Source organism: Arachis duranensis, chromosome 3 (genome assembly GCF_000817695.3).
Source record: "Arachis duranensis cultivar V14167 chromosome 3, aradu.V14167.gnm2.J7QH, whole genome shotgun sequence".
In the NCBI taxonomy this organism is placed as follows: Eukaryota; Viridiplantae; Streptophyta; class Magnoliopsida; order Fabales; family Fabaceae; genus Arachis; species Arachis duranensis.
In genome coordinates, this window is record NC_029774.3 from 83,377,854 (window position 1) to 83,389,889 (window position 12,036).

The following is a 12,036-nucleotide window of genomic DNA, read 5'->3' on the forward strand; positions in this document are numbered from 1 at the left end:
TTTACTAGAAAGCTTTCAATCTTAATTCAATTGGTTAGTTATCTTGGAAAAGAAACTCTCCATAATTGGATCTCTTCGGAACCTTGGAAGAGGAATGAAGAGATCCTGCTAGAATTGCTTTCTCATGCTGGACCAATTTGGGTTGTGATGGATATGTGACTATAATCCCCTCAATACTTGAATTGGGAAATGTATGTGGTATAATCAGTGACCATACTTCATCTCTTCTCATGAGCAATTGACCAAGGAATTGGCTATTGATCAAGATTTGAGAGATTGGATTACCAAGGAATTGGGATTCAATCACTTAAGATTGCCAAGGAGATCAATGAATGCATTGATTGAGGAAGAGATGAGAATGAATTTGATATGGAGAATTGCAACATCTCCTAAACCCAATGATTCCCCCATTTCTGATCTTACCCATTCTCTTTAGTTTCTGCCATTTACTTTTATGAGCACTACCCCAATTCCCCATTTAAGATTCTGCACTTAAATTTCTGTTATTTACTTTCTAGTCATTTAAATTTCTGCATTTCAATCTAAATTCTGTTTAGCTCAACTAGCATATTCTTCTAACTAAAGTTGGTTGACCAATCAATCCTTGTGGGATTCGACCTCACTCTATAGTGAGTTTTACTTGACGATAATTTGGTATACTTGCCGAAGGAAAATTTGTTGAGAGACAAGTTTCCATGCATCATTCATCTTCTCTAATTAGTGCTGAGGCTATTGCCCGACTTCCTACAGCGAGATATAGTATGAGTGGTTCTCCCTTTCGTGGTCGAGATAGGATGGGGGGCTGTCCCAGGAATTCTTTAAAGTCTCAGAAGGCTTGTTCACATTCCGTTGTCCACTCAAAGTTTTTTCCCTTCCTTAAGGTAGCGTAGAAGGGGAGGGATCTTATTGCTGACCCTACTAGGAATTTAGACAAGGCCACCAATCTCCCATTGAGTTGTTAGACTTCTTTGACGCAGGTCGGGCTTTTCATGTTGAGTATGGCCTGGCATTTATCTGGATTTGTCTCGATTCCTTTTTGTGTGAGCATGAAGCCCAGGAATTTTCATGCCTCTACTACGAAGGTGCATTTAGCCGGGTTGAGTCGCATGTCGTGCTTTCCGTATGGTGTTGAACACTTGAACCAAGTCGGTTAGTAATGTTTCTTCACTTTGTGTCTTTATCAACATGTCGTCCACATAGACCTCCATGATTTTTCCGATGTGGTCTGAAAAGGCTTTATTCATTAGCCTTTGATAAGTGGCTCCCGCATTCTTAAGGCCGAAAGGCATTACGATATAGCAATAATTTGCTTTTGGTGTAAGAAATGAGGTCTTTTCTTGATCTGGTGGATACATTGGAATCTGGTTGTAGCCTGAGTATGCGTCCATGAATGAGAGATACTTATATCCTGATGAGGCATCGACAAGAGCATCGATGCTTGGGAGTGGATAAGGGTCTTTTGGGCAGGCTTTGTTGAGGTCGGTGTAGTCGGTGCACATTCGCCACTTCCCATTTGACTTTTTCACCAAGACGACGTTTGCTAGCCATAGTGGGTATTTAACTTCTCTTATAAACCCTGCCTCTAGTAGTGCTTGTACTTGTTCTTCTACAGCTTGAGACCGATCTGGCCCGAGTTTTCTTCATCTTTGTTGTACCGGCCGGGATCCCGGGTAGACTGCCAGCTTGTGGCTCATTAGTTCGGGATCTATGCCCAGCATGTCGGCAACTTTCCATGCGAAGAGATCAACATTATCTTGTAGAAACCGTATTAGCGATTCTTTTGCGTCTTCTTTCAGGATCGTGCCAATATTAGTTGTTTTGTCCGAGGTATCTCCGATCTGGACTCTTTCTATTTCTCCTTCGGGTTGTGGGCGGAGTTCTTCTCGTCTCTGATCTCCGCCGAGTTCGATCGTGTGGAACTCTCCTCCTTCGCCTCAGAGATTTAGACTTTCGTTATAACAGCGACGCACCATCTTTTGATCTGCTTTTATTATAGCTATCCCTTCTGTAGTTGGGAATTTCATACATAGATGTGGAGTTGAAACTATTGCTCCGAGTTGATTTAACGTTGTCCGACCTATTAAGGCATTGTAGGCTGAGCTTACGTCGACCACGATATAATCTATCTTAAGTGTTCTGGATTGGTTCCCCTTTCCGAAGGTTGTATGTAACGATACGTATCCCAGTGGCTGTACTGGGGTATCCCCAAGTCCAAACAGGCTGTTTGGGTATGCTCTTAGCTCTTTTTGTTCTAAGCCGAGTTTGTCGAATGCAGTTTTGAATAAGATGTCGGCGGAGCTTCCTTGGTCAATTAATGTGCGGTGGAGGTTGGCGTTTGCCAATATGATTGTGGTGACTATGCGGTCGTCGTGTCCTGAGATGATTCCGGATGCATCTTCTTTGGTAACCGTGATTGCGGGATGTCTGGCACCTCTTTCTTGCCCTCGACATGATACACTTATTTGAGGTGTCGCTTGTTCTTTCTGGTGTGCGGGGTGATTGTTCAAATCGTTCGACATCTTCATCCCTTCTTCTTTTTCTTGGTTCTTCGTCCCGGTTGGCCAGGAACCGATCTAGTTTTCCTTCTCTAACTAATTTCTCTATGACGTTTTTCAAGTCAAAGCATTCGTTGGTGGAATGTTCTCGGACCCGATGGTACTCACAGTATTCGTTCCGATTTCCTCCTCCCCTTTTGCCTTTAAGTGGCCGAGTTGGGGGTATTTTTTTCGTATGGCAGACTTCTTTGTAAATATCTACCAGGGATACCCTAAGAAGGGTGTAGTTATGATATTTTTTGATTTTTTCTCCGAAGCGATCTTCTTTTTTCCTGGATTCTTTATCTTTATCTCAGTAGGCAGAACCGAACCTCGAGGCTTCCCCAAGTCGAGAATTCTCCTCCATGTTGATGTACTTCTGCGCCCGTTCTTGTACTTCGTCTAGGGATGTCGGGTACCTCTTTGATATAGATTGGCTAAATGGTCCTTCTCGTAGGCCATTTATGAGACCCATGATGGCAGCTTCTGTTGGTAGACTTTGTATATCCATGCATGTTTTGTTGAATCTTTCCATGTAGTTTCGAAGACTCTCCCGATCTCCTTGCTTGATCCCTAGTAGGCTGGGTACGTGTTTAGCTTTGTCCTTTTGTATGGAAAATCGGGCCAGGAACATTTTGGCCAGGTCGTTGAAACTCGAGATGGATTTTGGAGGTAGGTTGTCGAACCATCTAATGGCTGTCTTGGTAAGAGTTGTTGGAAAGGCTTTGCAGCAAACTGCATCTGAGGCTTCAGTGAGGTACATTCTACTTCTGAAGTTGCTGAGATGGTGGTTAGGGTCCGAGGTGCCGTCATATAGAGTCATATCCGGAAGTTTAAAATTTTTTGGGATTTTGGTCTTCATAATTTCCCTGGTGAATGGATCTTGATCTTTCTAAAAGCTATCCTCTGTGGAGGGTCATGTAGCTTTAGTTTTCAGATCGGCTTCGAGTTTCATAAGCTTATCTTCTAATTCTCGGCGCCGCCTTATCTCCCGACGTAGATCCTCTTCTTTTTCGCGTTGATGTTGGGCTTCTTTCTCAAGTTGCTTCAATCGATTTTGAAGTGCTTCTATCGCCTCGGGATTTAATGAATTTTTGTCTCCATTGGATTCCGGAGTATCTTTAAGTATAGCATCTGTGTTTTTGTATGGCGTTCTATCTTTCAAACCTGAGTCGTGGTCATTGTCATAGTTGTCTGCCATGGTGTTGGGATGACTTCCAGGTTCCCCGGCAACGGCGCCAATGTTCCGAGGGTTACCTGAAACTGTAGGTCGATCTCGGTCGAGATCTTCTGTGTTGGTCGGAGCCGACGTGTCCGGCAGGTGTATAGCGGCCGGAGCTGGCGTGTCCGACTTGTGGGACTGAAAGTGCTGCTGATCCTTCGTCCCGGGAGGGTGGGGGGTACCTGCAAAGGACTCCGATACTTAAGTTAGCAAGGGTATTAAGCAGGTATTGAGTAGAATCAGAGTATGAGTTATACCTGGGTGCTCTAGTGTATTTATAATGATGAGATGTGGCCTTCTGTGGATAAGATAAGTTAGTTATCTTATCTTATCATTATCTTATCTTTAAGTGAGGTCATCTTATCTTTCAAGGGAACCGCCCTTCTCTCTGTAGGCTTGGGCCGCCTTAGGATTTGAGGCGTGTTCCTCTATTTGGGCCCTTCTCTGGGCTTTCCTAGGGACTTGACCGAGCTCTTTGGGAAGAGGTCGGATTGTCCTGACCTGAAGAGGTCGGTCGCTTTGTCTGTCGAACATCCCGGGTCGGACACCTCGACCCAGGGTATGAACAGTAGCTTTTTTGCCTTTGAACAGTTTTAGCATATCACTTTATCCTCTGAAATTCAGAATGATTCGCATCCATTAGGAACTCAGAATTTAGATAGTGTTATTGATTCTCCTAGTTCAGTATGTTGATTCTTGAACACAGCTACTTTATGATTCTTGGTCGTGACCCTAAGCATCTTGTTTTCCAGTATTACCACCGGATACATAAATACCACAGACACATAACTGGGTGGACCTTTTTAGATTGTGACTCAGCTTTGCTATAGTCCCCAGTTAGAGGTGTCCAGAGTTCTTAAGCACACTCTTTTGCTTTGGATCACGACTTTAACCACTCAATCTCAAGCTTTTCACTTGGACCTTCGTGACACAAGCACTTGGTTAGGGACAGCTTGATTTAGCCGCTTAGGCCAGGATTTTATTCCCTTGGGCCCTCCTATCCACTGATGCTCAAAGCCTTGGACCCTCTTTTTCTCCTTGTTTTTCACTGCTTTTTCTTGCTTCAAGAATCAATTTTATGATTTTTCAGATTATTAATAACATTTCTCTTTGTTCATCATTCTTTCAAGAGCCAACAATTTTAACATTCATAAACTTCACTATAAAAAATATGCACTGTTCAAGCATTCATTCAAAAAATAAAAAGTATTGCCACCACATCAAAATAATTAGACTAATTTCAAGATAAAAGTTGAAATCCATGTACTTCTTGTTCTTTTGTAATTAGGAACATTTTTCATTTAAGAAAGTTGAAGGATTTACGAGACATTCATAGCTTCAAGGCATAGACACTAGACACTAATAAACATGTAATAAAGACACAAACATAGAAAACATAAAGCTTAAAAATAAAAAAATAGAAAAACAAATAACAAGGAAATTAAAGAACAGGTCCACCGTAGTGATGGCGGCTAGTTCTCCTTCTTGAAGATCCTATGGAGTGCTTGAGCTTCTCAATGTCTCTTCCTTACCTTTGTTGTTCTTCCCTCATAGCTCTTTGGTCTTCTCTAATTTCATGGAGGATGATAGAATGCTCTTGGTGCTCCATCCTTAGTTGCTCCATATTGGAACTCAAATCTCCTAGAGAAGTGTTGAGTTGTTCCCAATAGTTGTGTGGAGAAAAATGCATCCCTTGAGGTATCTCAAGGATTTCTTGATGAGGGGCTTCCTCATGCGTTTGTTGAGGTCCATGAGTGGGCTCTCTTGTTTGCTCCATCCTCTTTTTAGTGATGGGCTTGTCTTCTTCAATGAGGATGTCTTTCTCTATGACAATTCTAGCTAAACTGCATATGTGACAAATGAGATGAGGAAAGGCTAACCTTGCCAAAGTGGAGGGCTTGTCAACCACTTTGTAGAATTCTAGAGGTATGATCTCATGAACTTCCACTTTCTCTCCAATCATGATGGTATGGATCATGATAGCCCGATCCACAGTTACTTCGGATTGGTTGCTAGTAGGAATGATAGAGCGTTGGATGAACTCCAACCATCCTCTAGCTACAGCCTTAAGGTCAAGCCTTCTTAGTTGAACCAGCTTGCCTTTGGAGTCTCTCTTCTATTGGGCTCCTTCCATACAGATGTCCATGAGGACTTGGTCTAACCTTTGATCAAAGTTGACCCTTCTTGTGAAAGGATAAAGATCTCCTTGCATCATTGGCAAGTTGAACGCCAACCTCACATTTTCTGGACTGAAATCTAAGTATTTTTCCCGAACCATTGTGAGCCAATTCTTTGATCATGGTTCTTGGTGATCTATGCATTGGCATAGAACTCTTGAACAATTAAGATTCCGACTTATTGAATGGGATTGGTGAGAGCTTCCCATCCTCTTCTCCTAATTTCATGTCGGATCTCCGGATGTTCGCTCCTTTTGAGCTTGAAGGGGACCTCGGAAAACACCTTCTTCTTGGCCACAACTTCATAGAAGTGGTCTTGATGGACCTTTGAGATGAACTTCTCCATCTCCCACGACTCGGAGGTGGAAGCAATTGTCTTCCCCTTCCTCTTTCTAGAGGTTTCTCCAGCCTTAGGTGCCATTAATGGTTATTGAAAACAAAAAGCAACAATTTTTCCAACTCCAAACTTAAAATATTTGCTCGTCCTCGAGCAAGAGAAGAAAGAAGGGAGGAGAAAAAGAAGAAAATGGAGGAGATGGAGAGGTGTGAGTGGTTCGGCCAAGGAGGGAAAGAAGTGTGTATGATGTATGAAAATGAAGGAGGGATGAGGGGTTTATATAGGAGTGGAGGGAGGGGTAGGGTTCGTGTATTAGGGGTTGGGTTTGGGAGGGAAAGGATGTGAATTTGAATGTTGAGGTAGGTGGGGTTTTTGGGGAAGAATGGGTGGATGTGAGTGGTGAAGAGGTGATGGTGAAGAGAGATGGAGGTGATTGGTGAAGGGTATTTGGGGAAGGGTGTTATTGGAATGTGTGAAGAAGAGAGAGAGTGAGTTGAGGTAAGTGGGGATACTGTGGGGTCCACAGATCCTGAGGTGTCAAGGATTTCTCATCCCTGCACTATTCTGGCGTGTAAACACCCTCTGAGTGCTAATCCTGGCGTTTAAACGTCAGGCTCAAGCCCTTTTCTAGCGTTTAAACGCTAGTCTGCCTGCCAGTTCTGGCGTTTAAATGCCCAGAATGGTGCCAGGATGGGCGTTTAAACGCCCATTTTTCTACCTTTACTGGCGTTTAAACGCCAGTTTGCTTGCCAGTTCTGGCGTTTAACACCTAGAATGGTGCCAGGCTGGGTGTTAAACGCCCATTCTGGTATCCTTACTGGCGTTTAAACGCCAGTAAGCCCTTCCTCCAGGGTGTGCTATTTTTTGATGCTATTTTTGATTTTGCTTTAATTTTTGCTATTGTTTTTGTGACTCTACATGATCATCATCCTAAAGAAAACATAAAATAACAATGGAAAATAAAATGAAAGAGTAAATAATATAAATAAATAAAATTGGGTTGCCTCCCAATAGGCGCTTCTTTAATGTCAATAGCTTGACAAGAAGCTCTTACAGAGCTTCACAGGTGCTCAGAGCATGATTGTGGCCTCCTAACACCAAACTTAGAGTTTGAATATGGGGGCTTTATATAGGAGTGGAGAGAGGGGTAGGGTTCGTGTATTAAGGGTTGGGTTTGGGAGGGAAAGGATGTGAATTTGAATGTTGAGTTAGGTGGGGTTTTTGGGGAAGAGTGGGTGGATGTGTGTGGTGAAAAAGTGATGGTGAAGAGAGATGTAGCTGATTGGTGAAGGGTATTTGGGGAAGGGTGTTATTGGAATGTGTGAAGAAGAGAGAGAGTGAGTTGAGGTAGGTGGGGATACTGTGGGGTCCACAGATCCTGAGGTGTCAAGGATTTCTCATCCCTACACCATTCTGGCGTGTAAACACTCTCAGAGTGCTAATCCTGGCGTTTAAACATCGGGCTCAAGCCCTTTTTTGGCGTTTAAACGTCAATCTGCCTGCCAGTCTGGCGTTTAAATGCCCAGAATGGTGCCAGAATGGGCGTTTAAACGCCCATTTTTCTACCTTTACTGGCGTTTAAACGCCAGTTTGCCTGCCAGTTCTAGCATTTAACGCCTAGGATGGTGCTAGGCTGGGCGTTAAATGCTCATTTTGGTATCCTTATTGGCATTTAAACGCCAATAAGCTCTTCCTCCAAGGTGTACTATTTTTGATGCTGTTTTTTATTTTGCTTTAATTTTTGTAGTTATTTTTGTGACTCTACATGATCATCATCCTACAGAAAACATAAAATAACAATGGAAAATAAAATGAAAGAGTAAATATTATAGATAAATAAAATTGGGTTGCCTCCCAATAAGTGCTTCTTTAATGTCAATAGCTTAACAGGAAGCTCTTACAGAGCTTCACAGGTGCTCAAAGCATGATTGTGGCCTCCCAACACCAAACGTAGAGTTTGAATATAACGGCTTTGCTTGACTCTGCATAGAGAGAATTGAATGAAGCTTTTCATGCTTCTTCCCCATGTTTACAGAAGAAGATCCTTGTGCCTTAAACACAAGGTAGCCCTCATTCACCTGAAGGACTAGCTCTCCTCTGTCTACATCAATCACAGCTTTTGCTGTGGCTAGGAAGGGTCTTCCAAGGATGATGGATTCATTCTCATCATTCCCAGTGTCTAGGATTATAAAATCAGCAGGGATGTAAAGGTCTTCAACCTTTACCAAGACATCCTCTACAAGTCCATAAGCCTGTTTCTTTGATTTGTCTACCATCTCTAGTGAGATTCTTGCAGCTTGTACTTCAAAGATCCCTAGTTTCTCCATTACAGAGAGTGGCATGAGGTTGATACTTGATCCTTGGTCACACAGAGCCTTTTCAAAGGTCATGGTCCCTATGGTGCAAGGTATCAAGAACCTTTCGGGATCCTCTTTCTTTTGAGGTAACTTCAGCTGAACCAATACACTTAGTTCATTGATGAGCAATGGAGGTTCATCCTCCCTAGTCTCATTACCAAATAATTTGGCATTCAGCTTCATGATTGCTCCTAGATATTGAGCAACTTACTCTTCAGTAATATTTTTGTACTCTTCAGAGGAAGAATATTCGTCAGAGCTCATGAATGGTAATAGTAGGTTCAGTGGAATCTCTATGGTCTCTAGATGAGTCTCAAATTCCTGTGTTTCCTCAATAGGGGACTCCTTGTAGTCCAGTGGATGTCCCATGAGGTCTTCCTTACTGGGATTCACGTCCTCCTCCTCCTCTAAGGTTTCGGCCATTTTGGTTGTATTAATGGCCTTGCACTCTCCTTTGGGATTCTCTTCTGTATTGCTTGGGAGAGTGCTAGGAGGAGTTTCAGTAACCCTTTTACTCAGCTGGCCCACTTATGCCTCCAAATTTCTAATGGAGGATCTTGTTTCGGTCATGAAACTAAGAGTGGCCTTAGATAGATCAGAGACTATGTTTGCTAAGCTAGAAGGATTCTGCTTATAGTGCTCTATATGTTGCTGAGATGATGATGGGAAAGGTTTGCTATTGGTAAACCAGTTTCTTCCACCATTGTTATTATTGAACCCTTGCTTCTATTGATCCTTCCATGAAAAATTTGGATGATTTTTTCATGAAGGATTATAGGTGTTGCTAAAGGCTTCACCCATGTAATTCACCTCTGCCATTGCAGGGTTCTCAGGATCATAAGCTTCTTCTTCAGAAGATGCTTCTTTAGTACTGTTGGATGCATTTTGCAATCCATTCAGACTCTGAGAGATCAAATTGACTTGTTGGGTCAATATTTTGTTCTGAGCCAGTATGGCATTCAAAGCATCAATTTCAAGAACTCCTCTCTTTTGAGGCGTCCCATTACTCACATGATTTCTCTCAGAGGTATACATGAACTGGTTATTTGCATCCATTTCAATAAGTTCTTGAGCTTCTGCAGGCGTTTTCTTTAGGTGAATGGATCCACCTGCAAAGTGGTCCAATGACATCTTGGAAAATTTAGATAGACCATCATAGAATATATCTAATGTGGTCCATTCTGAAAGCATGTCAGAAGGACACTTTTTGGTCAACTGCTTGTATCTTTCCCAAGCTTCATAGAGGGAATCACCATCTTTTTGTCTGAAGGTTTGAACATCCACTCTAAGCTTGCTCAGCTTTTGAGGAGGAAAGAACTTGACTAAGAAAGCCGTGACCAACTTATCCCGAGAGTCCAAGCTATCTCTGGGTTGTGAGTCCAACCATGTTCTAGCTCTGTCTCTTACAGCAAAAGGGAAAAGCATAACCTTGTAGACTTCAGGATCAACTCTATTGGTCTTAACAGTATCACAGATCTGCAAGAACTCAGTTAAAAACTGATAAGGATATTCTGATGGAAGTCCATGAAACTTGCAGTTCTGTTGCAGTAGAGAAACTAATTCAGGGTTTAGCTCAAAATTGTTTGCTCCTATGGCAGGGATTGAGATGCTTTTTCCATAGAAGTTGGAAGTTGGTGTAGTAAAATCTCCAAGCATCTTCCTTGCATTGTTGTTTGGTTCGGCCATAATTGTTTCTTTTGCTGCTTCCTTTTCGAAAATTTCAGTGAGGTCCTCTTCAGAGTTTTGTGCTTTAGCTGTTCTCAGCTTCCTCTTCAGAGTCTTTTCAAGTTCAGGATAAGCTTCAACAAGTATGCCTTTATCTTTGTTCCTGCTCATATGAAAGAAAAAAAAAACAAAGAAAATATGGAATCCTCTATGTCACAGTATAGAGATTCCTTGAGATGTCAGAGGAAAATAAGAATAGAAGGATGAGGTAAGAATTCGAATACACAAGAGAGATGGAGTTCGAATTGACAATGGAGGAGGAATGTTAGTGTTTAAATAGAAAAAGATAAGAGAGGGGGGAAGAATTTTCGAAAATTTTAATTAAAATTCAAAATAATTAGTTAAATAAAAAAGAAATTTTAAAAAAAGGTTAATGTTTTTCGAAAATTAAAAGGGAAAAAGTAGTTAGGTGGTTTTGAAAAAGATAAGAAATAATTTTGAAAAAGATAAGAAGTTAAAAAAGATTTTGAAATTGATTTTGAAAAATATATGATTAAAAATATTTGATTTGAAAAAGATTTGATTTTGAAAAAAAAATATGAAGATTTGAAAAAGATTTGATTTGAAAAAAAATATGAAGATTTGAAAAAGATTTGATTTGAAAAAAATATGAAGATTTGAAAAAGATTGGATTTGAAAACAAAATTCCTCTCCTTGTGTCATCATGGCGTTAAACGCCCAGGAGCTGCATGTTTTGGGCGTTTAACGCCTAATTGCTGCATGGTTTGGGCGTTTAAACACCCAACCAGGTACCCTGGCTGGCATTTAAACGCCAATTATCCTTCTTCACTGGACGTTTTGAACGTCCAGCTTTTTCTCTGTAATTCCTCTGCTTTATGTTCTTGGATCTTCATTTTGCTAAATCCTTTATTCAAGAAGATATGTTTTCAATTTTGAAAAACAACAAAATGAGTCAAAACATATAATCCTTGGATCAAAACACAAGATATATGCAAGAACATTATGAACGTCAAGATGAACACCAAGAATAATCTTGAAGATCATTATGAACATCGAGAACTCAATTTTCTTAATGAAAGAAAACATGGAGGACACCAAACTTATAACTTTCTCATGTTTGGGCCATATGAATGCAAGAATGCATATGTAGAACATCATCCAGTGCAAATCAATAAATCATGAAGATCAAACAAGGCAATTCATTAAGAACGACTTGAAGATCATCAAGAACACAATGCATGTGTTTCGAAAATTGCAAGACAACTAAAATCATGCAATTGAAACCAAACTTAAAATTTGGCCCTAGATTCAAACAAGAACCATGAAATATTTTTTAGTTTTTATGATTTTATGAATTTTTTTGGGTTTTTCGAAAATTGTTTTTTAAAAAAAACGAAAAAGAATAAAATTTTTTTTGAAAGATTTTTGAAAACTTTTTGAAAATAAAATAAAAAGAAAATTACCTAATCAAGATGAACTGTTAGTTGTCCAAACTCGAACAATCCCCGGCAACGGCGCCAAAAATTTGGTGCACGAAATTGTGATACACAATGGCACCAACAACTTGTACGCACAATTGTAATCTCAACTCTTTTTCACAACTTCGCACAACTAACCAGCAAGTGCACTGGGTCGTCCAAGTAATAAACCTTACGTGAGTAAGGGTCGATTCCACGGAAATTGTCGGCTTGAAGCAAGCTATGGTCACCTTGTAAATCTCAGT

At 40.9% G+C, this 12,036-nt stretch overlaps 1 non-coding gene across 1 annotated transcript; it reads left to right on the top strand.

Annotated features, from left to right (window-relative positions):
• The first annotated feature begins 9,812 nt into the window (after positions 1-9,812).
• On the top strand, positions 9,813-9,920 carry LOC127746262 (small nucleolar RNA R71). The gene has a single exon (XR_008007882.1). It is a non-coding gene; the product is annotated as a small nucleolar RNA R71 (small nucleolar RNA).
• Positions 9,921-12,036: the final 2,116 nt, after the last annotated feature.